Source organism: Neopsephotus bourkii, unplaced genomic scaffold, assembly GCF_033783945.1.
Source record: "Neopsephotus bourkii isolate Nb327-2 ecotype Australia unplaced genomic scaffold, CSIRO-AGI_Nbou_v1 NB_1292, whole genome shotgun sequence".
Classification (NCBI taxonomy): Eukaryota; Metazoa; Chordata; class Aves; order Psittaciformes; family Psittacidae; genus Neopsephotus; species Neopsephotus bourkii.
In genome coordinates this window covers 2,515,402-2,537,706 of record NW_026901776.1, presented here as the reverse complement: position 1 = coordinate 2,537,706, position 22,305 = coordinate 2,515,402, and the positions used below count along the sequence as shown (strand labels likewise).

General features: G+C 38.5%; 1 protein-coding gene across 2 annotated transcripts in view; it reads right to left on the bottom strand.

Moving 5' to 3' along the window:
* Positions 1–22,305, bottom strand: part of CHRM3 (cholinergic receptor muscarinic 3) — a 268,978-nt gene that overhangs the window by 167,974 nt on the left and 78,699 nt on the right. Inside the window, exon 2 of one of the 2 annotated variants that reach the window (XM_061365732.1) lies at positions 22,080–22,189. The exons of the other annotated variant lie outside the window; for it this stretch is intronic. The gene's annotated coding sequence lies outside the window, so the exon portion shown is untranslated. The remainder of the gene's footprint in view (positions 1–22,079; positions 22,190–22,305) is intronic. 2 annotated transcript variants of the gene reach the window in all.

Genomic DNA, 22,305 nt, shown 5'->3' with positions numbered 1-22,305 from the left:
AATTTCTGTAATTTGGAATTTCATAATTTTCATTATAAAGTCATGCTACTACAACTGCCATGGATGGGTGGCTATCAAAGGTACACTTACTTATACAGAATAAATTTATCTAAGTGCAGGAGACAGTTCACAATGCAAGCTGCTGGGAAGAGGAAAACAGGTATCTTCCCAAAGCACTCGTGAGTCATGAGCAGACTCTGAGCTATCTTTCCAAGGCAGGCAACTTAATGACCATGCATTTAAGTGGCCACACAGTATAATAATCTGCTCCTACATGACTAGAGGCTTTACCCAGTGGTCACCAAGGACAAACGTCCCCTGGGGGTAGCTCTCTTCTCTCCAAGGGACTGGTCTTTCCCTGACATCAGCCCCATCCTCCCTGGGCCCAGCACACTCCCATGTTATAGACAGAAGAATCCCAGAAATGCTTCAGATGATTCAGCAAGATGCTTTCATAAGCATCATTCCCTACAGTTTGACAGAATGAGGGTTGAGGCACATACAGAGCAACGGAAGGATTTAGCAGGATTTTAAAGCAAATTCAGAAAAGAGACAAAAGTGACATGAACTAATCGAGTGAAAACACAACCTGCTTTCTGACATCATTATTCTGTGGTTGCTGAGCTCCTTCAGAGGGAGCTCAGTGGAAAACACATCTGAAGCCTGTCATTACGCTCCATAAAAAGAAGGCAATTGGCAATTCTCTTAATCAGTCTTTTGCAGGCTCACTTATATTCACAAACATCAGCTTGCTCTTTCTCGACAACACATCCTTTAACAATAATAAACACTGACTTTTTAAATCACCAGTACTGCAGTACCATGTATCCTGAAACATCTTGTAAGGTGTCTGAGGATAGTTCAGTAACAAATAATGTATTTTAGTGTTGCAGTACTACAGTGAAGCTACAATGGCTTGTGAGAGAGAGCAATTTCTGACAACTGGCTTTGATAACCCACTTAGCAAAGACAAGCTACTAGTGAAGACAGAACTAAGCTCTATGTAGTCAAATTATATTGCAATCTCTAAAGACATCAGTTAGCACAAGATTTAATGGAAAAAAGTGAGCATTGCTTTCTAGCAAGGTAGCAGTGTAGTTCTTCCAGATTTTTGTCAAAACAATACTTGCTACCTGAGGAGGAAGAAACCCACTTATTTCACTTACTATTTTGCTTTTCAAATCTTAAAGGAGCATTTTTGTTCTCTCATCCCTGATGTCTGTGTATTTCAGCAAAAAATCTCTGTACTCTCCATCTCACAGGTTTCACATGGTCCTCCATGGGTAGAAGCTGACTCCTCTGTCCACCTCCTGGAGATGCTGGTAGCCAGAGGAACCTTGCAACACCATGTTGGGACCATGAGGCTGAGCAGACTCTATGCTAGACACCAGGGAGGATGGGAGGCCCCATCACTGGATGTTTTCAAAACCTGAGTGACCAAGGCTCAGAGCACAGCCTAGTCAAACAGTGAATGAAGCTAGCATGAGTTAGCAGAGAACAGAAGAAGGTACCTCCAGAGGTCCTTTCCATCATAAAGTAGCCTTTGAAGCTTTTTTTTAATCTTTCCCCTGAAAAGTGCAAAGATCTGAGCATAACAATATTAACTCTTTGTTTTCTGCATATTTCAATACCAACTCAATATAACATCTTTTAAGGCCTATTTAAATATTGCCAGAGTCGCACACAGCAAGGCCCCCCTAGACACAGGAATGTGTTTCTCTGTTACTTTCTAACCTAGTAGATTTTGGCAAGCATGGAAGTCACAGACATCCATCAAGCAGCATAACATCTAATAAGTACCTTTTTGGGCCTTTCACCTATTTTAGATTTTGGACCATTTTTCTTCATCCTTTTTTATTGGCACTCTACAATAAAAGTTTTCTCACAAGATCACTGGATTTCTTGTATGTGACAAATTTGTTGTTTGGTTTTGGGTTTTTTTTAATGAACTCTGTGAAAAGTAAATAAAAAGAAAAGCACTGCAGAAAGAAGGGATTTAATCACTGTTGAAAAAGGAAGACAAAAGCACATTAACTGGCTTCAGGATTACTGTGGAGAAATAGGTATGACTGGCAAGTACAAAACATTGCAGAGGATACAAAGAAACACAAAACCTGGCTTAACAGTTCTTATTTCAGTACCTATTCAAAGAAAAGAGGCAAACTGTACGCTCCGCTCATTTTCATTCACCATAAGCGCTCTGCACTTAGCAGATGCCAGCATATGTTTTGACTAGAAACAGACAATTAAACTTGCTTGGAAATAACCAACTGCAATAGGTACAGGAATAAACAGCGTTGCGCCACTTCACACTAGCACCACCCTGCAGGGCAATCTATCAGCCACAGTAATCAAGGCAAGTTTAGGAAACCAAGATGTTTGACTGTATGAAAGTTCACTTGAGAACTGAACTGTAACTATGGAAGAGGGGAAAATAGCCCCATACACAGAACGAAAAACTAGCTGTGATTCTTATACAGAAAACCCATTGCAACCACTCCGAATTGCTAGTATATTTTCAGTATTATTTATCTCTCTCCATCACCATAGTCAAGACTGCAGGATTACTTCTTTTGTTTGTTTGTTTGGAGAAAATATGCAAAACTCCAGACATCCAGCTATGACCCTCTTCCATGTGGCATTCTGCAACTCAGTCCCAGGCCTGCCCCACTTTGAGTCCTTTGTTTATACATTTAGTGTTCCGTATTTTTAAGCTTTACTAGCTCCATGCACCCTATTTTATTTTTGTCCTACACCCATAAAATCATGCTCTGTCACTAAGCCAAAAGATTCCCCTCAGGAGACTAGAAAGCCACCTGCCCCTTCTTCATGCTTTACTGACTCAGTAAACACAACTCCTGAATTTGGCTTGTGTAGCATTTTAAATGCCCCCCCCCCCCAAGATTCCTCAGTACTGAAGCTAACTTGTTCAGCCCAGCCAGATTTGAAACAGGCCAGCACTGGAAAGCGTAAGGAAAGAAATATCCTCTGGAAAGCAACAGTTCAAAAAAGGCTCTTCAGTATGCTATATAGCAATTTAGGTAAAACTAACTGACTGAAAAAAGAAAAACAGAAAGGAGAAAAATAAAAGCAGAACAAGTGTAAACCAAACAATGAGACAACAGAAGCAGCCACCCAGAGTTCAGTGATCAATAAAGAAAATTTCACCATATACTAGTTAACATCACCCCTCTGTGTCTTGTTATCTTATCCAAGCAAAATAATGCAGATTTTTATTCAATGAAAGTCACTAAAAAAAAATAAAAAGGATGACTTTCAATCATCGCCCAAACAGAAAAAGTTGGTAGAAAAATAGAACATGCATAAAATTGCATATTGAGGACTTGTCAAATGCATGCCTGAACTGTATCACACTTTTTGTCACTATTACCATGGAAAAATCCCCACAAACTGCTTTGCTGTTAAGGACATTGGAATGCCGCTGTGGTCTGAGAATCAAAGACAAAGAACGGAGATCTCCTACCTGCCTCCCTCTGCTTCCCCAGTAGCAGCAATGTACTCTTTCTGCAGTTTAAACCACAAATTCCATTTATTCAGTATTAGTGTGAAGGTTTTTAAAACCCTTATAATGGGAAAGAATGTTAAGTTGATGCCATCTTCAACATGTGAAAAGGCAAGACTAGTGTTCAACTGCAGGAACAAGCTCAAACACGGTGATGAGAAAATCAACTGACAATTTCATTAGCCACAAAAAGCACCTCTTTTGACAACACCTTAAAAATCATTACACTGCAGGCATTGCTTCTTTTGCACTTGTATTTGCTAGCAGCCTGAGCTCCACAGAGCAAGGCATTTTCCAAATCTTCACAGTACTGTGACTCTTCCTATTGAGTTAATCCTGATTTATCCTGGGCTAGAGAAGACTATACATTAAAGCAGCGTGCACTTAGGGCTCAGCCCTACAACGTATTGAGTGCTCTGGCCCCCAGCCACCAGAGCACTTAAGCACATGTTTTATTTTAGACACATGAGCAGTTCCACTGAAATTCAGAGAGAAAATCACAGTATGGGGAGCCAGATTATGCCCTGAAAACGTGAAGCTGTATTAACACCATGAGCAAAGCACAATTTAAAACTAACACAATCATTTCACTGGGTCAGGTAAAATCTATCCTAGTAGACAAGTTGTCCTACAGCACATTAATAGGGTCACAGAGGCCTCTCAGCTCGCTCACGGCTCAGGCATGCTCCTAAATGGGCCAAGCATGAGAAAATGATTTCACAGGAAGTACTGTGAGCATTCAAAGGAAAGTTGAGCAATATCATTCATTGCCACCAAGACCAAACAGTAAGGCACAAACTGAAGCCTGAAGGATGTCCTCTTTTCGTCCGATGGGCAGCCTTCTGCACCGTGAAGGACACAGGCACCCTTCACAAAGTTGCTCAAGCTTACACTGCCTTTTAACAACTACCCAGGTCTGGCAAATTTCTTTCCTTTTTGACAGTGACATAAGCAATAGAACTGTATGAATTATCCCCTCCCAAATGCTATTAACATTTCAGCGTTAAAATTACACTGTGTCAAGCTGCAGACAAAAGGAAGAGAGCTGCATTTCCAGAATACATAAAATGTCTGTAGACTCAATGTTTCTAGGACAGCATTAAAAAAAACAACAACAACAACAAAAAAAACCAACAACAACAAAAAAAAAGAGATCAAGACCACTTCTTTTACTTGTGTGCCTAAACATTAATTTACCTTTCAGTTGAGAAAAATGAAACTATTATTGTATCCTATTATTATGACCAGACCCTGAGATGTGGACCTCCCATAACACAACAATTTTATTTGAAAACAAATATGATTTTAATTTTAAGATCACAAATTAAAGTTATCATATTGTATATCTCTTGCTCAAATACCTCCAAAACAATTTAAATGATTTTTGTTACATAGTGTAATCTGTATCTTGAGTGACGACCTCTGCACTGGTTATCAGCCTAACGAGGTGAGATAGTAAATAACCCCTTTGCTTCAAGAAGTATTTTATAATGCATGATGTCACAGCTCTGTAAAGCAGTGCTAGCATATCTTAGCAAATCGTTGCATCAATGACATTTTAAACCTTCAGAGAATAGGAGCTTTAAGCTAACAGACCAACAACATACTGTTCTTGAAACTGTAATGGTTCCACCACTGAGTCTGAGAGCTCCTTGGCTTCTTCAACACCATGGTATTAAAAAATCAAAAGGTATTTTAAAAAAGAACGAAAAAGTCTAGTTAGAAAAGCTTTTGCTGGTTTGTCACTGCTAGTGCGCACAATAACTCCCCTTTTTACCTATCAAAATCCTCACTTGTTTTACCATTTTGGTGAGAAACTGGTTGAGCAACTTTGTTCATGGCTTTGGGCTCCTTGATGAAAGGGTCAAATAACACGCACCTGAGCCACAGGTTGCACAGACCTCTTGGATCTGCACAGTGGGGCCCAAAGTACTGCAGCTGAAAGGAAAGGCTGGGACAGGATCCTGAGAAGCAGGCTCCAGGTGGCGTTTCATGCTAGTCCTTGGGACACAGCATTTCTTCCACCTACCTGGGAAGGTCAGACTCAACATCCTGGGATGTGGCAGAGTAAAGGAGGAACAATCACGGAATCATAGCATCATTTTGGTTGGAAAAGACTTTTAAGATCATTGAGTCCAACTCTAAACCTAGCACTGCCAAGTGCACCACTAAACTGTGTTCCTAAGTGCCACCATCTACATGTCTTTTAAATACCTCCAGGGATGGTGACCCAACCACTTCCCTGGGCAGCCTGTTCCAATATCTGACAACACTTTTGGTGAAGAAGTTTTTCCTGACATGAAACCTAAACTTCTCTGAAGTAACTTGAGGCCTTTTTCTCTTGTCCTACCACTTGGTACTTGGGAGAAGAGACCAACACCCACCTCACAACCACCTTTTTAAGGCAGTTGTAGAGAGCAATAAGGTCTCCTTTGAGCCTCATTTTCTCCAGAGGAAACAACTCCAGTTGACATAACACTTGTGCTCTAGACCCTTCGCCAGCTTTGTTGCTCTTCTTTAGACACACTCCAGCATCTCAATGTCTTTCCTGTACCAAGAGGCCAAAAGCTAAATACAGGATTTGAGGTGCGGCCTCACAAGTGCCAAGTAGATGGGGACAGTCACTTCCCTCATACTGCTGGCCACACCATAAAAGCCAGGATGCTATTGGCCTGGGCACACTGCTGGCTCATATTTAGCCAGCTGTTGACAAACACTGTTGTTGTTTAGCAGAAACTAGGACACAGTCCCAGGTCCTTTTCTGCTGAGCAGCTTTCCAGCCATTCTTCCCCAAGCCTGTAGGGTTGTATGGGGTTATTGTGACCGAAGTGCAGGACCTGACACTTTGCCATGTTGAACCTTACACAGTTGGAAACAGCCCATCAATCCAGCCTGTCCAGATTCCTCTGCAGAGCCTTCCTATTAATGCTCCCACCCAAATTGGTGTTGTCTGCAAATTTACTGAGGGTAAGCTCTGCAATGCCTGACCTGCAGGGAAAGAAAGAGATGCCATAACGTAACCTCAGGGCAGGCAAGTAGTCTCCACATGTGAGAAAACATAGCAAAGGCAGGGGAAATAATTCATTTGTGTCCCTTCAGGATGAAAGAAAAACTATTGAGTAAATTAATTAATTACTTCTATGGATTGCGTTCAGTTGGCATCTTTTGCCACTGCTGTAGGAGTGGCTATAGCTCAGAAAGCTGACAAATCTTCAAGCGGGAGAACAGAGATTTCAAGTTAAAAATGAGTCTTACATGTTCCAAAGTCTGAGAAAGTAACGGGGGTGGGGGGAGAAGGAGAGGACTTAAAAACAGGGCACAGTCAAAAAATAAGAAGACAGACAACAATGTCATTACTGCATTCAGCTTCATGATTAAGTGCAGGATTAGCTGAGGATAAGGGGAACTATCTGCACAAGAAAGGGAAGGCACAAGCAGGAAGGGGATACTTGTCTATCCCATAAAGGATTTTGTCAGATGCAAAAGTGATTTAAAGCTTTAAGAAAATACATTTTAAAATGTATTTTAAAATGTATTTTAACATCTTGCCTTTTAAAATCCAGATCTGTGTTGTTTTGGTTTTTTGGTTTTTTTTTTTTTTGTGTGTGCGTCTGTGTGTGTGTGCTAAGGCTCTTGGAACATACCTTTCAGATGCTGAAACATTCCCAGCCATTTCTGTGACTCCAACAGTTGAGATGCACACCATTCAGAAGGATGATTTCAATGTACTTCCCCAGTGCTGCAAGACCTTTGCTTGTAACTTCCTTTTTGGCCTGCAGTGTTTAACTCTGTCATTTTTCATCAACACAACAGATTAGGTTACTGAGCCCCTACAGCCTGCAAAAAAAGACTGAGTTCAGGGTATCACACTCTGTTCTGCTTTTCCTGCTGCCAGTAGCTGCTCTGTAAAAGAGCTGCAGCTGGGAAGTTCTTCTTGAATTTGTTTGCTTTAAGGGGGATCCCATATGGATAAAGAACAACATTCTTCAGACATGATTAGACTTAGCTGTCAATGAATCAGCCTCATTATGTTGCTATGCCACCATGTCTTACTGGGCTCCAAGAAATTACTAAAGCAGTTATGCTTCTAAAAGCCTGCCCATGAACCACTAATTCTAGGTGTAATGAGGCGAGTTTCAGACACTGAGGTGCTCAGTAGCAATGGGTCATATGATCCTTTTAATACATTGATAAAAATTATATTTCAGAGCCACTGCATAGCTCAACTGCCCTAATGATTAAGAGTTTCCCTTCTAACTCCTGTACAATATCTGTAACATAGTTTATACCATTTGGTCTTGTGCAAAAATTACTCTTTTGCTTAATGAGGGTTGGTCTCCATTATTCTCTTTCAAGAATAATAATGACAAGGCAAGAAAAACAAAACAGAAAAAAATCCAACTCTGAAACAGCACCAGAACTTCAACAAAAGCCCAATCAGTTTGAAAAGCAACTGGTGGCAGAAAACAAAGCAATAGACAGTTTTGAATCTATAAATAAATCAATCAGTAAATAGGGGAAGAAAAAACATCCGTCAATCTCTTCCACAAGAAGGAACAATTGCAGTAATGACCAAAAAGGACTGTATAAATGCAGAAACAGAGCAGAGACTTACCCAAGCCATCAGGGCTTATTCATGCTCTCCTGCAGAACTAAGTTAATACTGAAGAGTTAAAGAAAAAAAAAATTAAAAAAATAAAACAAAGATCAGTGTATATTCCTATGTGTATTGAAGCCCACTGTAAATCTCATTTGGACATCAATTTAATCATTATTTCACTAAATTGCTAAATACAAATAGGAAACAAACCCAAGTCCAATCAGAACTTACAAAGAATACTTGAAGTAACTATTCCACTGTTGCCACTGGACAAAGGAGGGCTCTGAATGAACTAAGAAGCAAGAGACACAAGCAACCAGGTGCTGATGGCAAACAGGGGGACAGGAGCTACACTGCTGAGCACTGCTAAGTCTGGACAATGTCCCCTCTGCACTGTACCTGCCAGCGCCTGGAAAACATAGCCCTGGAGCAGAAATCCAGGTTACAAATCATGCCTTCAAGGCACCGTTTAACCTCTTTTGTTGGAATGTTGCATTAAGCTACACTGGCACTGCACAGTTCAGGACTGGCTTTCCATTCTGAAACATGACACAGCTGCCACTGCAGCCCAGGGTCAGTTTGGGCAGGCACACCAGCAGACAGCTGATTCCAACCTCCAAAGAAAAGGAAAGCTAACCAACCATGGCAGCATCACAGGTGATGCATAGTGAAACTAACAGCTTTTGTTTTGCTAGCGCTGGTACAGGCAGAGATTTCAGCACATGCAGACAGAAGCAAATAATAGATATTATATTGTACCATACCATCCACTACACATTGCTGCAATTGCTTTTGCAAGCAATATGAAAACAGCTCATTTCCAGAAATAAAGGTTACATCCAAAGTGACTTTAAACTGACCAAGACAGTCCTACACACTTTACATTACTGAGGTTAATAACTGCTCTCCTGACCCTACAAAAAAGATCATTATTTTAGATGGTTCAAAAACCAATTTATAAGGAACATATTTACAGACTTTTACTAAAGGAAAAGCTGAACAACTGCATAATTCAAAAATATCTCCACATTCCACTCGATCTAAATTTGATGAATTTACAGATTATAAGTTCTATACACTGCCAGTTTCTCCTCTGTTTAAGTCCTGAAAATCACTCTTGTATCAGTCAATATTAGCCCACATACTTTTTACTTTCTGAATTAAGCTTAATGATAAAATCTCCATGTTGAAGCAAAAAGAAAGTTGACACAAACACTGGGCCAAATTAACCAGAGTTAATCAGAGCACTCTGATCATTTGAAGTAGATTATAAAAACAGAGATACAGGCAGTAGAGTTAACTACTTTGATGGTGTTTTGTATGACCAACAAGATGTGTTTTGAAAAGACTCACAGCGGAAAAAACAATAAACCAATAGCTCAGCTAATTACTACTGCTAATTTAACTTGAACCCTAACATGCCACTTAATGTCACCTGCACTCCAAGGAGCAGATGGCAACCTTCTCAGGCATTGCTAGTAAATTATTTGCATTTTGCCCTTTCCCTCACAAACAAAACAGCACGGTGACAGAACCTGCTTGTCTTACTTTCAAAGGAAAAGGTTTCTAAAGAAGCACTTCCACCCTAAGAGGCAAACAGCAGAAAGCCTTGAACAGGAGAAACTCTCTGACTTCCAAACTACATACACGTTCTCATTCCAATGCCCCTCCACCCCACTCTAGTTATTCCTGATTTCTACTCTATTTTGTTTATACCTCCAATAGGTGTAAGAGCACACAAACTAGCTACTAAACTGACTTGCCATTCTTTTCCCCATGTCACAGATGTCTTAAAAGAACCTCTTTTCCTGGCTTCTGAATTTTAATTTATCCATACAGTCCTCAAGTAGAGTGCAAGCCCCCAGAACTGCAGTGAGAACGTAGACATAATGCTAGCTTACCACTCATCAGAGTAAGCCACAAAACACATTTTCCCCAGACCTCAGGGATCTGTGTAACTTTAACAGACTGCAAATGAGCTCTGACAAGCTCTGACAGAAGTCCTGGAAAAGTCTGCCTCTCTAACTTGTAAACAGTTTTCCTAACTGCACTGTTTCACATCTGAACCGAGCAAGTCCTAAAGTCATAAAACAATACTGTGCTACAGCACCTCCCTTTGAAACCTCAGTGTTAGCTACTGCTGTGCAACTACAGTTTCAAGATGTCCAGCCTTGCTTTATCCTTGCCTTTTGTTTCCCTGAATGTTTGTATCTCATTTTCCTCCACCTTGAGACCCTCTAAAGCAGACAGGCTTTTCCTAATGAGCTTGTGCCACTGCACAGTAACCACCCTCCTCTCAGCTGCGTCAGGGGAGTATGATGTCTGCAGAAATGAAGTGGGCTGCAGTCAACATATGATCATATATTTAAGAGCAAAATTCTTTTGATCAGTAAAGGAATTTTGAAGCTCTTGCTTCTTCTGCTTAATGCAATTCCTCACATAAACTGGTGGCATGAGAAGACCTATACTGTAACAGTTAAATCATGGACAATGGGTTAGTTACACTGGAATCCCTACCCGTATTAAATGGGGGGTGGAGGAGAAAGGTGACAATTTACTTTTCTTAACTGACGTAACAAAAAATTCCCCTTTGGGAAAAACAATATTAAAAAAATTAATTTCTTGGAAAAGCAGCATGGTGTCAGTGGGGAAGTATTCACATCACTTAATCTCATTTTGGGATGCTGGAAAACATTAATGTGAGTTTGTCAAACTTACAAAAACCTCAATTTTCAAAAGCTTCCAGGAATCTCCCAGTTCCTAAGAACTCGTGGGGATATGTAAAATATTGCTGGAAGTTAGCAGCAGCTATTGTGCCTGGGATCAGACAAGGGGGAGAAGAGAAAAGGGGAATATATTCAGCTTTAGTGTGGAACAAGCTTTTCTCAAGTCTGGTGGTTCAGTACTGTTCCTGGCTGGAATGGCAAAAAATGCCGTCACAAAAGCATTTCTCTACTTAGTTCATTTTTCACCTATCACATAAGGAAACTGAAACCTTAAGGATTAATAAAAGCATTTGAAAAACTAATCGTTCATCAGCTTCAAGAAGCATATAATTATTCAAGTAATTCAGTTCAGATTGAGCCCAGGCACCTTAGGGGCATTGTATCACATACCTTTGATGAGTTAAAGCATTTTTAGCAACAGCATAACCAGCTTATGATGAGTTTATTTGCACAGAATATTAGTGTCTTGCTTTGACTTTCTTCTACACAACTAATATAAGGAAAGGAAGAGGAGAGGCAAACAGCTTTATTTTAGTTCTTCAAATAGTTAGGAGCTTATCAGTAATCAGACACCTTATAATCATGAATTCAATCCAAAATTTACAGAGCACTGAGAGCAAAAATCAAAGTCAAACATAATCAAAAACTCTGTCAACAATGATATGGCTCACAGAAATGTGGTATAAAAGCAGCTGTGTAAAACACAGTTTATAAGCAAGGTTTATAGCTTTCTTTAACCAAATAGAGGGGAAGTCAATGTTAGCAGTCTCATAATACTCAGTGAAGCAATGATAATATGACAGTGTTATTTATCCTCTGAAATAACAATGACTCTTCAAAACCAGCTGAATTAGCCCTTATCTTGTAAATGGCTCAGGATTACAGACATAGGTAACTGCAAAGGACGCATGCAGCACTCCCATGGATAGCATCATGGTTTCAAGCTCCTCCTTTCTTTCATCTGTGTCATCCACAAAAATGCTGAGAACACTGGACAACACTGCCCCACATGGAATCTCCATGTCTATTTTAAACACAGAAATGAATTCACCCCTTCCCAAAGCCACAACCTTTTAAAAATGGCCAAAGGATTTCTGTCTCTCTTGTCCAACTAGATTACATCCAATCAAGAACAAAAGGAAGTTCCTACACCTTGCAAGAACATTTTTTTATTTTTTATTTTTCTTGAAGAATAACCGATCTTGCTTCTTCATAATGTTAACGTACTTGAAAAAGATTCAAATAGTGCCCTGCACATGCATTCCAAGGTTTGTATTATTTGAAAGATCTGCTCTTCCGTACTGTGCACAAGAGAGAATTGGCAAACTTCTCTCCCCCCGCCCCCCCCAAAAAAACAAAAAAAAAAAAAAAAAGAAATATCTTGTGAATTGTTTCTCCTTAGTTTCTCGTTTTTCTGATTAAAAAAAACCCAAACAAACAAAAAAGGCAAAAAAACCCAAATCCAATAACAACAACAACAACAACAAAATAAACCCTTTTAACAAATATGGTAAGTTTGTTCTTGAATCAGCTCAAGAATGTAAATTTTCCAAAGGAAAGAAATCTGAGAGCATTCCTTCTTCATAGCTGACTCACATTCAGAACTAATCATATGCAAGACTGTTTTATGACCTTGCTTGGAGAAGTTGAGTTCACAGCAATTTAAAGTACTTCTAAACTTCTTTTGGCAAGAACAACCCATTGAGAGTAACTAGCACCACTCTTTAGAGACCTGATTTCTAACATCAACATCTGCATTCATTTAATCTGAGCTTTTCAGACTCACTGGCATCACCTGCTATAGATGCTAATGTGTTGCTTCAGGCTCTTTTTGGAAAGGTTGTTTGGTGCATCAGTTCCCAAAGGATTCATCACTTTGAGGCAGATCCTTCACTTCCTTCCTCTCCCCTGAGTATAATCACACCCACAAATCCTCTCTCTAAAGCCTTCAGACACTCTTTGATAGCTGTGTAGCTGGGCAGCCTATAAAGCAATTAAATGATTTTCTGAACATGAAAAATGCTGTCTCCTTAAGCCAAAGTATCAACAGTCCTTGAGACAGGAAGAAACAGACTATGAGATATTTTAAATACACCTCTTACATTTTACAGTGGTGCTACCTATTTCTAAGAAGAATCACTCTTTTCCAGGTATTTGAAGCAAAGCCACCTGGAGGAGGGAACACAGCAGCTGTTCAACTGAGCCAAGCAACAAAACAGCTTAGAGGGAGAATTAAACAATGGCAGACTACATAATTAAAATGTAGTAAGAAGGTTATTACGCAAGATGTTATACAAGCTGAAATCTAGTCAGGATAACCCCAAATGGCACATTTTATTTTATAAGTACAAATGGTTGAAACCTTCCTGTTATTTCTTACCCAAAAGGTTTCAGGTTTAAGCATGGCATTGATTAATTAGAACTATACAAGAAGGTCTGGTATAATGCAGAGTCAAGCCATTAACTTCTCTTGGCTGAAGATGAAACTCAGACTGTAAGTATTAAGTCCTGAATAAATCTATATATTCTCCGATGGGAAATAATTTCAACACCACTAAAATGCCCACACTGTTATGGTGAAATGCTGACCATTTAACAAAGCACCACAATACCAATTTCACTTGAGGAAATTAGGGCTGTCTAATCCATGGAAAACTACAAATAGGTAAACATGCCAAACTCGTTACTTTTCCATGTCCTATCTTCCTAAAGAGGACATGGCAAAGACGCGAGAATTAAAGGGATTTGGATAAAAGCAAATTTGAATAAAACCAGGCAAGACTCTGGTTTGAAGCTACATTGAAGCATCACTGTATTTTCATAGTTGATATTGTATAATGCAAAAGAATCTAACAGAGGCAAAGATTTGTATTAGTTCAGTTAATATGGGCAACATGAAAGGCAAGAAGCACTAGGAGCTTTTCCAAAACTGGGTAATAAAAAAAATTCCAATAAAATAACAATACAGATTTTCTACAAGAGGCAGCAAGATTCTATAAGAAAAATTATATTGCACAAACTACTTAAATGAGTATTACTAATATATGTGACTTTTCCCATTAACATAGAGAAAGAAAATAGCTCAAAAAACCTCGCTTCTCCAGATCTTTTTGTTGCAAACAAGCTCCTAGTTTTAATAAATTTAATATTCTGCTTGAATGTAAAAAGGCAGCAGGTAGAATCCAACATGGCAAGTGTGTTATTTCTGTGACTGTAAAACCATCGGGCAAATAAAAGGTCTGAAGAATGCCACCAATTTGGATTAAATGCTAGTAAACCTGAGACTTTCTTTTTTACTGTGCTACATAATAACAGTGGTGAACTACTGTACCTTCTGGCCTGAAATTTTCTATCATTTTGAGAGTGCCTTTTAGTACTTGAAAGGTAGAATCCACTTGTGCAGTCGCTCCAGAGATGCAATTGCTATAGTTCCAACAAAATAATACGAACTAGAGGAAGCACTGAGCTCTTCAGGCTTATCTTGGCCTGCTTTTAAAATAGGAAATAACAATATTGCATGCACAGCCAACTCCAGAGGGTAATATATCCCCTTCTAAGATAAGTGTCTAAGATAGACGTAAGAGAGGAAATGCCTTCTGGAGTTGCTTGCCTCTCCCCAACTGACAACTGAGAAACACCAGATGAATCCTACCTTTATTATAAAGATCTATGGAGTAAAATATTCAAAGTAATGGATTCAGAACACAGATAAGGCATCCCATTAAAAAAAAAAAAAAAAGGTAAGTTTTATTTTAAAGGAAAGAAATTAGTTTCCAAGTTTGCTCATCTCTTGTAACAGAATGGTCCTCTTCCCCTCCAAACAAATACTTTTTTCAAAGCCTTTGTATAATTTAAACTATTATTTCACTTTTTTATATGTGCATCTCTACATGCATATACACCACACATGCAAAAAGGCATCAGTTAATGACATAAAGCAAATTAACACTGAGATATAACAGCATGTTAATTCTTAGAATAATTAATACCATGTCTCACTAAGCCAGTGGCACCAGTTATTCAAAATTGGTATTTTCATGTATCTAAATTATTATTTCCTTAATATTAGCAAGGAAACAACTACCTTTGATACCAAATCTATTCACTGCAGGAGTTGAGAAAATAATTTAGCAGAAAAAATTTGCCAAGAGAAATGCTTACCCAGTTTATAGCCCAGATTAATTGCTACAAGCCACTGTAAAATGCATTTAATTCGCATAAAATGCAGTCAGAAGACATGATTATATAAAGCTGTAGAAAACAGTATAATAGAGGGAAATAAAATGTGATGAAAGACAAGAGGAAGTGTTACATGTTTTTAAGAAAAACAGAAATTAAAAGTGTCACACAAGGGTATTAAAGATTAAGTTGCTTTTGTCAAAAGCAACTCTGCAAAAGACACTCAAAGTTCTGAGGATTTTATGCTGGTTTTTCCAACTTTGTTGATTTTCTGGTAAAGAAAGGTATCCAATACTATTTCAGTGTAACCAGAGAGTCTGAAAAGGTGAACATCTACAAACAGTATTCTGTCAAAAAGCATGCCTGATTTCCCTGTAAAAGTCTGCACTGATTCTAATCTCAGTGAATTCTATCCAAGCTAACAAATTGTCAACATCTGTATAGTTTTATTTACAACAGTAAAAGGAAAAAAACCCAAACAAGCTCTTATCCAGATTTCTGAATACATTCACTCATATTTAATATAGAACTCATACAAAAGCAATGAATGCAGAATTCAACTGTAGATGCCTGCTGTAACAGCATGAATTAAACTTATGAATCTCCTTCTTCCCTTTCTCAAGTACTTCATTAGTCCTTTCAAAAGCCTAGATTTTGTTTCCCTGAGCTATGTAAATTGCTTTTCAGTAGCTTGCCTTTTCTACCAGTTTCCTCACTCTCCCATTTCTTCTATTGCTGATGCTGGATACGAGAATAATCAATGTTAGAGGAGGTATTCTAAGCATGTGATCACTTGGAAGTCTTACAGTGATTCTTACGTATTTTCTTACATGTGTCTTGTGAAGTTACTTTTTGAATGAGTCTTAAAATGATTATACTTAATTCAGGCACCTGTCCTTATGATATTATGTAAATTATACGATGAAATTGGTATGTTGAAAATAATTTAAAATGAACACTTAATTCATATCTCATGGCAAAGCTAATTTTCATCTGCCTATATTGTTCAATGGTTTCATCAGTAACTTGCTGTTTGCCAAAGAGGTCCCACTGGCAAATACACAACTGAGAGCAAATTAGGGGGAGTGCTGACATGGCTGATGGCAGAGTCTCTAGCTGGAAAGACCTTTTTATCCACCAGGTGTCAAGGGGGAGCTGTGACACAGAATAACACCCAGCATGAGTAGGGAGTGAGGGGATGGGCATCCAGCCGTGGCAAGGGCAGAGCTGTGACTGCCACCATCAGGGTGGGCAATGGTCCTGCCTGGAGTGGGAGAAGCCCTCTTACAGCCAATGTGTCCCTGAGTTTTGTACATACTCATGTGTTCTAATTATTCAGATTATTGGGGGGGGGAGGGAGGGTGTTAAATAGTCACAAGAGCCTTCATTCCTCCCCCACAGTTGGGGCCACATAGATTTTAAATATCTTAATTACTCCAGAATTATGCTCATATAAAAATCTAGTTCCAACATATGTATTTATGCAACATAAACCTCCAAAAGCTCCAAAATAATAAGCATTAAGAAAGGAACTTTGCCTGCTAACTATGAAAGAACAAAGAGAAAAAAGAATACTAATTACTCTAAGCAGCATTCTTTTTAATTATTATCATTATTTCAGAAGTCCCTATTGAATCTTTTCTGTGAAAAACCCTGGGAGTTACCAAATTCTGGCTTCTCAGAGATACAATAAGCATCACCCGACTCCAGCACTCAATGTCCAACAAACAAGAGATGGATATATTTATTCTTAGAAAGAAACAAAGTTTAATTTTCTACATTTTCTAGGCACATTTTTGGGTGACAAATCCTACATAAGTTTAAGGTCTTCAATTTTGATAATAAGCATTTAGCATATTTTCCTCAAGCTAGGTATCCAGAATTAAAACCGTGCAATTAATTAAACTGCAAACCAGGCTGCTGCAGGTCAGAAGTTAGGCAGGAGAGAAAACACCCTATGCAGTGATGCCACGTGCCTCATCCTGCTAGCCCAGCTACTCAGAGAAACATGAAAGGAAAACACTGGCAGCAGATCTGCTTAACACTTACCGAGACTGAAGTAAGCAAAATTCTGAAGTGAATGACCAAAATACAGCAACCTTTAGGTCCTACATCAGTTTTCCCAAAACTCATCTGTTGCCACCAGCAAAGTAGAATCCAAGAAAAGTGGTGAGGACACAAGTGTTGACATCTCCTGGCCTCCAGACTTGCATAGAAGCGATGCTGGCCAGGTCACCTGGACATATATTTCAGTGCTGTGAGCATGCCAGTGTGAGAACACAAATGAGTAAAATCAACTCAACTACAGGTCATCCAAAGTAAAGTCCTCTCCATTCAAAAAGATCTGACTGAAGCAGTTGCATTAATTTCCTGTAGCTCAACAGTGTTTAACTTTGAGGGAAGGAGTTGCGGCTACTCAGGCACCAATCACTGGTAAGACACTCCTAGACTGCACACCATTTAAACCCTTCCAGCTTTCTAGGATCTTCCTCTACCAAACTGATAATGGGTTTGGATAGTTCTGTACTGCACCTTGGTCTTCCATTGGAAACTTTACCTTCATAGCAGGAAAATAAAAAAATCCAAACAGGTCTGAAGTAATTGCAGTATATTCTTATATTGCTAATTGTTAATGAGCAAAAAAACTTAATAACCTAAGAACAGATTTAAACAATCAGTTTACTGATATTTGCATGAGTTTCTTATTTTTTTTTACACTAATAAAGCTAGCAAGCCCTTAGTCTTTTGTAGAAAATGGCTGCCATTGCTTTTTTATGGCAGTACAGCAGAAAGGCTAAAAATTAAATATTAATTTGTTGAATATATTTTTAAGTAAGTTTGCTGGAGCTTTAAACGCAGCGCTTTCTTTAAGAGCCTGGTGCAGTTAAAGAGTATAGAATTTAAACACAGCAGTAACACTACCACAGAGCCTCTTCTCGTTCCAAGCATTTACTATTCTTAAAAAAAAAAAATGTAAAAAGCCTACAGTTAGTTCCTTGGCACAAATAATTTATGAAATCAGAAGAAAAGTATGCACCAATTCAAACCTATAGGAAGTGAAAAGATTTTCCTGTCTCCATTCAGATAAAGAAACTGTTTGCAGCAGTTCATTTAAAGCCAAATCCTACCATACTCAGGTTGGAAGGATGCTGTGGAATGATGCTGTTTAAGAGGAAATAAAATGACGCACTGATCCATTGACTGGCACATCAATCAGGACACGCTGATAGAGAATCATTAGTCAAGATTCTCTACTAATAGAAAATCATTAGTATACAGCACATCAGCAGTAATGCTTCTCAGGCTACTCAGACTTCTATTAACCAATACCTGACTTTGAGGCTAGTTTCTCTGTGGCTTTTGAAGCTTCTGGGGCATAATTTATTCAAGACTTTTGACATAGTGCAATTCTTCTGGATTACAGTATTGGCCCAAAAATAAAGTACACAGAAGTGTGTAGAAATGTGAGTAAAAGGGCAAAGGGGAGTTATTTTATTTGCATGTACCAAGGCAGCATTAAAAACCTAGTTTAAATTCATCCAAACCAGAAATTTTCATGACAAACACTAGCGGTTGTTCCTTTGTTTCTGTTCATTAGCTGCAGGCAATTCAGTTCAGGATACATCTCAGTAGGACTGTGATTACTTCCATAAATAATGCATGCTTCATTTTGATTCTCCCAGTGTACCTGCTATGTCATTTATTCTGGTATTCACACGAAGCCTGCGAAGTGTTCGGACAGCCCAGCTAGCCAGTGGCATGGCAAGATAGAGCCAGATTCATGGAATGCATCTGTATGAGCTCTGGTGAACCGAGGCTCTAAGAAAAAGCAGTGGCTGACTAGAGAACTATGAATTTCCACAGAAGGAGAAAGCAATAGAAATAACAAAATTTGACTGTTTTTAATACTTATTAATGATGCTTTACAGTTAAAATGGAGCACTTCAGTTACAACACTCTCTGCAAACTGCAAGAAGGCATTATCACAGCCTGAACCAACAGTTCAGAAGCAGAAACACCCAAAACACAAGTTCATTATTTAGTGTTGGTATAGGAGGTTTCAGTACATAGTTTCTGACAGATTGTTTTAAGCTGAGAAAGTGAGGTCCAGGGCTAGCTATACTTCCTCCATGTTTTCTTCCTGTTGACTTTGTTTGTTTGTGTGGGGATTTTTTGAAGTCAGGTAACAGAACTGCAATACTAACCTAGCAGTTGCTGATACTGTTACTTCAAGTTAAATTACTTCAAGCACTCAGAAAATACAGCTGGAAAGTATTAGGACTTTGGGATACCTGCTACAGTTTTTTATTGAACTTCCTAGACTTATTTTCAGTGTGCCTTCCAAGTAAATCGATGCTATTTTGTACTAAGAGTTATAAATTAACATACAATCAGAACCACTTACCTCTTTTGTAGATGTTCTGACCTTTAATGTTTTATATATTCTCTTTTTAATTGTCATAAATGTCTCTTAGACGATACCTGGCTTCTGCTGTTTGTTGTTTCTTTGTCATCCTGTGCTGACTTTACATATTCAGTATCTTTAGAAGAATCCTTTCAGTATTAGAACACCATATGAAGTTTCTCAACATATATGAAACAGTTTAGGTTTTCCACTTTTTATCTTTGTTGTCTGCATTCCAGACACAAAAAACTGCTGAAGTTTGTATCAGCTGGAACGCATAAGTTCTTCCTACATCCCACCTTCTCCTCTAAAAGCTTAACTTCATCATATTAACATATCTTTCTATAGTAGGCTTCCCTGGTCTAGGTTAATGGAGTAGAGGAGTTAGGAACAAACTAGAACCATTACTATCATTTTACAGATTCTAAATGTATATTACTGTTTTGAAAAACAAGGGTAGAAAATCCTCTAAGTTTCACATCATGTGTGGTGACATTCAGTTTACCCCTAATGTCCACCTTAGCTTTCATCTGGTTAGAAAAAAGCAGTGGGGTAACTCACTGGGCTTTTGAAAGTCTACATGATCTCTGAGTGCATACCATGCTGATAAGGGGATGAAGATGCCCTTTCACACACGTGCTCTTTTAGTGAAGAGTTTGACTGCAAAGAGGAACAAATCTTACAAGTAAGACTGCCAAAGCAAGCAGTGGGGGGTTGTTGTTGCTGCTGGGTATTCTGGGGGGTTTTTTGGTTTGTATGTTTTTGGGGTTTTTTGCTTGTTTGTTTGTTTTTTAATCAGGGCAACATAGAGTGGCATTACTTAAACAATTTAAGACATCATCACAGGTATTTTTTTCAGTTTGGCCACAAAAGAAACACTGTGGACTGGCTTCTGTTCTCATGCTGGTGAACACAGAAAATAATAGTGGTAAAATGTGGTGTAGCGGACCTCTGAAAAAGAAGACAAAATCCTGCAGTGTTTATATATGCGGGATAGACATCCTATTCTCTGTTTAAAGAAGTTAGCTCTTTCACCAGACCTGTTACAAACCCCTTACTTCATCATGAATTGGTGAACATTCAGGATGCAAAAACAGGCTCAAAAATGTATGGCACATTGATGATAAGGAAGAGAAGAAAAGAAAAGAAAAGGTCAAGTTTTTGAAGCAAATTGGCTAATTCAGCAAATAAACAGCTTGCTTAGGGAACAACGCAGAACTCAATGAATACCCAGGGAATTGCCTCAATGAATTAACAGGTGCTAGATAACTCAAACAATACCTTTACCTCTTCCCTTCCTCTCCCCCCAGTAATTTGCCAGTGGAAACAAGTGAGGTGATGCTCTATTTGCTATTTATTTGGCTCCCTGGTTTCAAACTTGTATGGTTAACATCTGGGAGATGTACCACTTGAAGTGCAAAGCCAGCTGAAACTGGTAACATAGACAAGCAGAAGATGCCCTCCAAAAGATGAAAAAGAGATTCTATATGTCTGTCCATCTCAGTGTGCAATTACCTACTTCCACCAAAAATAACAGTAACCAGTTTTGCTGGTAAAATATCTCTGTTGGTTTATATGGAATATTTAAACACATCTTTTCCATTATCAAGTGTAAACACACCTCTGAAAACTATTGTCTCTGTCTTACCTCATTATAGTACTTCAGCATGTCACAAGAATGGCTTTGACTAATGCCATTAATTTGCCTCTTCTATTCTCACTGCTTGCATTTCTCTACTTTTCTAACTTGAACCCTAGCCACAGACTTAAGGTAACAAACATACACAGACTTTAACAATGGCCAAGCAACTATTCCAGAAAATACAGCACCATTCACAAACTTTGACAGAAGAGCCATGTCAAAACACTTAAGGAGAAGATCAAGACAGTGGGGATTTTAACATCAAATGCTTAACCTGATATTTGGACAGGAGACTGGGCTGCTATTTCTGTTGTGTTAAAGAGCAGTCAGTGGAACATTTCGATATCCAAATTTGGTTTGTCAATGCGTTTAGCCAAATGAACCAGTGCTTTGGATCTCATTATTGCGTGTCTGGACACTGTAAATCAGAAGTGATAGTTCAGTTATATTATGAGGAGCCTTGCTTTTAATGTTATTGTTCATACAATACTTAACATTGCTCACAGATACTATAATCAGATTAACTGCAGGCACAAAACACAGAAGCAGTGCAAAAATAAAACTGAAAACTTCCTTCTAAATATTTTCACTAATTTATTTTTCCCTGTGTTTTGAATTATGTTTGTAACAGTTACAGTTATTTTGTTCTTGAATGCATTGTGGTTATGTGTCATACCAAAAGAACATTTGGCTGGAACCTATTTTGAACTAAGATACTCTGCATGGAGGTAAGGATGCTTTCAAGCTGAAAGACAGCATTTCAAGCTATGTATCAGGATGTCTGCACAGCTCTAAACTAACAGAAAAAAAAGAATTTTGGGGCTTTTTTTTTTTAAGTTTTAAAACATTCTCAAACAGCTTAAGACAAAGAACTGGTTTTTAAAATTTATTCAGTAAATTAACATATGAAAACAATGAGAACAACATCCAACTCAGGTCACTGCAAATTTGTAGTTCTTCTCTGAAGTCAGTATTTAATAGGCATGCAAAGGCACAAAACTTACCATGGATAAGGAAGAGAAGTATGTATCATGTTTCAGATGACTGTAAATCATCCAATGGGTAGCCCATTATACAATATGCTGATGAAAGATACGGCCATAACCGTCAAGATCTTAAAAACAATAAAAAACACACAAAAGATGATCAGACACTGAAACAGTGAAAACTGGGTGTTCCTTACTTAAAATACAGTTTGACTGCTCTTTAAAGCATAGTTTTAAAAAGACA